Source organism: Camellia sinensis, chromosome 9 (assembly GCF_055761805.1).
Source record: "Camellia sinensis isolate YWXY chromosome 9, ASM5576180v1, whole genome shotgun sequence".
Classification (NCBI taxonomy): domain Eukaryota; kingdom Viridiplantae; phylum Streptophyta; class Magnoliopsida; order Ericales; family Theaceae; genus Camellia; species Camellia sinensis.
Genome location: NC_138969.1, coordinates 67,893,516 through 67,898,785, shown reverse-complemented (window position 1 = coordinate 67,898,785; position 5,270 = coordinate 67,893,516). Strand labels below are relative to the sequence as shown.

Below are 5,270 nucleotides of genomic sequence, written 5' to 3'. Positions count from 1 at the left end.
AAAAAACACTAAGAGCAACAACTGGGTGCTAGAATTAGCCAGTCGTGACTAAACCATATGTATCTTGAACCAACAACTCAAGGAACTTGTTGACCAGGTTAGGACCTTGAAATAAGCCCAAAATCAACCACTGACACAACAAAGGCATGATGAGGGAGGTTTACACCCCCCTAGAAAGAGGTACACGCAACGATCTCAGGGAAGGACGCGCACTAGGCCCAACATAGGACCAACACCAGTCCAAAGGGTAGGCGAAACTAGCCATGTAGCGAGGAGTCTGTCTTATTCTGAAGAATGCCGCCACACCACTACCAAATGAAAGGAATATCAAACAGAAGACTACGTCTGTTCAGAAAATGTGAGATCTTTTATGTGCAGAAGAGAGGTAACGTATGGAAAATGCCCAAGGAAGTCTGGTCAGGCCCAGAGTTTTGACTTTTGCATTAAAGATATGGGGCATTTATCAACACCAAGAGACAGGAGCAAGCAACCTAGGATCATACCAGGCATTACTCTAGATTCAATATGAAAATTTCAAGCCAAACCAACCCACGTGGCAGGCCAAGTCGTAGGGTCACCAATTATAAGACCGCCAGCTGCAAAGTTCTGCAAAAAACAAATACACGATAAACTGAAGAGGTCACCCAACCAAATTCTAAGGTCCAGATTCTGAACAGGGATCACTCTTAGAGCGACTATTAGGCGACCTGTCCTTCTGGTATCACCTTTTACGAAAAGGATTTCTTCGATTGAGCCACCTAAGAAGTTTAGTATCCCAAAATTTGAGTTGTATCACGGGAGGTACTTATGTGTAGAGTTTTTGCTTCTAGTTTGGGTAAGACAGCCTACGCTTGGTACAACGAACTCCATGTGGACTCCATCGATAGTTGGAAACAATTGTCGAATAAATTCACTTAGTGATTTTTAGTAAATAGTAAAAGGGTAAAGAGGTTGAACACCCTTATGGCATTAAAGAAGACAAAGGATCAGTGTGACGCCCCAAAAATCGCGAACATCAGGGAATATATTAACAATTAAATATAGGGTTTATCTAAGGTTCGAAGTCTAGGAAACATCACTAATGAGTCCTACGGCTAATAACCAAGTAAGATCCCAGATCGCCGGAGGAGTTAGCTTCCCTTCCAAGTCCAGCTTTCTTAGGTAGTACACTACCCTTTTGACAGATCTTAAAAGGCATTGATGCAAGGTCTCATAAGCAACGCAGAGATAGACATAGGATTACAAGGTAAATAATAATTACAGTGTCTCAAATTTTAAATTTACAAAACGAGTCTCATTACTATTACAATCCAAGAATAAACAAAAGCATAGTCAAACTAATAAGTGAAATGGTTCCGAACTTTCTCTAAGGCAAACTTAAGTCTTCAAATGTCTTTGACACTTCCTTCGTTGTCTTCGTACATTTCTTCGATACCTGGCATGAAACGCCATGAGTTTTGAATGCCCAATAAACACACACATACCCCATCCCTTTTTCCCAATCTAATACACAATAGCAAATTACAACAATAGGGGAAAGGAGCATGACATTCAAGTAATTAATACAGGTTACAAGGTTAGTTGTTAGTAGTCTAGAAATCCCCCAAAGAGATTTCAACCTCCCAACCGCAAAAATCAGATGTGGATTATTCGATATGCCCTCTCTTTTACTGCTTTGTTGCAGAACTTACCTCGGATGCCTAGCAACGGTTATATATCGCGTAGCGCCAATAACAGGGCCTCAAAAGTGGCGGTAATAATGGGCCTTGCCCAAATCCCTCCTTGCACCAAATACCTAGGGTCCGAATACAACCGCTCCGTTCAAGGGTTCCGAAAACCACTTGTGCAAGACTTTAACTTCCAAATAGGGAACGCTTCCTGTTAACCAATCAATATCTTAGTAACTTGCCCAAAAATTCGCAACTCATTACCACCCATTAAGTTTTCCGTTTGAGTTAGATAATTTAAGTCAGAGTTAGGACATGCTCTTGAAACAACATCTATTGCATAAGTATGAACAACTAAATAGTACAAATAGAAGGAAATAAAGTTACAATATATGAGATTCACATATGAAGATAGGCACAAGTGGCTCTAGGCATGTTCAAGTAGTTAAGGGAATAATTTCGCACAAGAATATAATTTCCAAATTTGCATAAGTGTGAGCACCGTCGAAAGATTAAAATAAAATGCATAAACCTATGACACATGTAATATCATACTGAGACATGATCATAAATTAATAAGCATATTCATGAACTCAAGAGCATAAAACACCAATGAAAATAGAATTTCCATATTTAGTACTACCTAAAGATTATACTCAAAAAGGCTATTTCAAATTTTTCCAGAGCCCGGCCTATCTATGGTTCGTATGGAATTTTATCTGGTTCTCAGAAATTTTTTCGGAAATAGAATAAATTTTTCAGATTTTTAGTTATTTTAGAAATACTCCAGCTCTGTCCAAATTTGTCGATCGTTATGAAAATCAGATTTTCTCACAAACCACTCACTCATTTTCAATAAAACCAATTTTCCTTGAAACATAACTCCTTAAGAAAGATTTTGAAATAAAATGGAGGTCCAGAAGATTTTTATACATTTTTCTAAAATTTTTACAAAGTGGCGATAAAATAGATGTTTCTGGCACAGTTCTTGAAAATAGAAAGCTGGTGAGAAAAGAGGTCAGCTAGGGGAAATTTTCCACTTCTCTTGTGATGAAAACATGTTAAATAATATGTATTAAACTCAGAAATTTAAGGTGAAGGTGTGCCTTTGAAAATTTTGAGAGATTGATAAGGAAAAAGGTAGTCTTATACCGATTAAGAGAAATAAAAGAATGGTAGAATCAAGGCTCAACTCTTTTCATATTTAACAAAAGAATCAAAACACATCTGAAAATGTCATTTTAAAGTTTTAATAACATCTATTTGAAAAATAAAAATGAAAGAGAGAGTTGTGTTGTGGCTTACTTGAGAGTTGTTAGAATTGCTAGAAAACTTTTTCTTCCTCTCCTCTCTTCTACCAAGCTCACCCTCCTTCCTTTCTTCTCTCTCAACTGAATATAGTGTGTATAAGTGTTGTTCTTGTATGTAAAATGCTAAGGGAGGGGTTGTTTATATTAGGGGTGGACGCGGATCGGTTGCGGCCATGAAACCTCCAATCCGCCATCCGTCCGCCAGATTGACGGATTGGAGAAAATCAATCCGCATCCGTCCGCCAATCCGGCGGATGCGGATTTGGCGGATTGGCGGATGGATACAAATCGGTTTGGGGGTTTGAAATTTTACAAATTTTAAACAAAAAACAAAAAAATCGCCACCCCACCCGAACCCGAAAAATGCCATAAACTAGGTATACATAAAGCGGTACAAAAATAATTTTATTAGTCCATCAAACAATATATATGACTGGTCTATAATGAATTAGTTTTACACAGGGCACTCTGTTCTATGTTTACACTTCACACCAGGATCTACACTCCTTTTTGTGGTGAACCACAAATTCTTCTTGCCCTTCCTGGTCTATTTCTTTTATAGAAGAGCACACATGCAACATGTGCTTATTCTTTATTCATTTTTTTGTTGTTTTCCATGATGACCTGCCCATTGGCCTTATTATTATTTGTATCAAACCATGCTTGAGCAGGACCTCTTGGAAATCTAATCTATGAGTTCCTATCTTTATCAGAGGCTTTGAACAAAAGAAAGATCCCTTTTATTAGATCTTGACAAAGCCATTTCAAATGGTAAACCTCAACCCCTGCTCAAGAGTAATCCTATTTAAATATAACCTGATTCAGCTTGATATAAGTAATTGCAGAGAACAGCAAACCAGCCTAGACCTAGGGCAATTTCACTAAAAAAAATAAAATTGAAAAAATGCATGAATTCTTACTTGAGATATGGGAGCCTCAAATTGGGGTTTAATCAGAGAAACCAATGTAGCTTCTTCCTTCATTACATTGACCACAACAGGCATGACCTGCATTTAGGGTTAAATTAGGAACAGAGAAACAAAATGAAACAAAACCTTTAGGCTGTGTTTGGATCACAGATTTCAGAAATGTGATCGAAATATAAGCTAACTTTTTTCTTTATCTCCCTCACCTTTTCCATTCTCTTTCCAAATCCATGATCCAAGCATAGCTTTAATAGGACTAAAAATCTAGATAATGATTAATAAAATCATGGTAATAATAATGGAGAATATTGAAATTTCACTGCTCTACTAAATAAAGAAATGGACTGCCTTTTAGAAGGCATGCAGAAAATCTGAGGCTCTATCTATAAATGAAGACCAAAGAATGGTCATAAATAACAGCTTGGAAAAATATACAGATGCAAGTTAAGATCATTTCAGCACTATCTAAAAGCTCACCAAAAGTATAGAAATGAATGAAAGGTCCAATGTCACCAAGTCAACTTTTCGTGGAAGTCCAGGAAGATATCTCAAATTTGTCCGTTCTACAACACTCACACGTTCATCTCGACGAATTTTGTCTGCAACCTATTTAAAAAATCAACATCAACCATTACTCATTAACAAATGTGAAATCCAAATATACAAGAACCACATTTGGAGGTCTCTAAGTTCAACGGCAGATCAACATTGGCAGAGCCAGAAGCTCTTTTATTACCACTATCAGTGCCTATAAGACACATTGCAAATTAGCTCCCATAAAGAGCCATAAAGAAGAAACTCATTACTGCCATTTCATACCTTTGTAGATAATCTTCCCTATTGACTGTTGCTTGCCATTTTGTGTCTTTTTTGCAGGCTCAACCTGTGTAAAAAATACACGCACATCAAACATATAGCATAGAAGAACATTTCTCTGTGTTTAGAACTGGAACAAAACAAAATAATAATAATAGATTAGACTCTAAAAGATTAGATTTAGAAGTTTGGAACTGCAACCAAAAAAAAAACAGTTAAGAAGAAGAAGAAGAAGGAGAGAGAGAGAGGTACCTTAGTTCAGTTACAGTCAGTGTAGACTAGTAGACTGTAGATCGATCAATCTAACCATCTATTTCGTTTTAGAACTGGAACAAAAAAAAAAAAACAGATTAGACTCAAATCATCAGAAGAAGAGAAGAAAAGAGAAGAAGAGGAAAGTAGAAGAAGAAGAAAGCAGAGAGAGAGAGATACCTCAGTTAGTAGTGTAGAATCTAGATCAATCGCCGACGACGCCGTGTATATCGATCACCGACGCCGTGTAAATGATCGCCGATGCCGTGTATGTAGATCGTCCGACAATGGGTAGGGTA

The 5,270-nt window shown here is 37.3% G+C and overlaps 1 long non-coding RNA gene across 1 annotated transcript; it reads right to left on the bottom strand.

Moving 5' to 3' along the window:
* Positions 1–3,462: 3,462 nt before the first annotated feature.
* LOC114277518 (uncharacterized) lies at positions 3,463–4,903 on the bottom strand. Its single transcript, XR_014341122.1, has 3 exons — positions 4,723–4,903; positions 4,381–4,509; positions 3,463–3,984 (listed from the first exon to the last, which is right to left on the bottom strand). It is a non-coding gene; the product is annotated as an uncharacterized LOC114277518 (long non-coding RNA).
* Between the last annotated feature and the right edge of the window lie 367 nt (positions 4,904–5,270).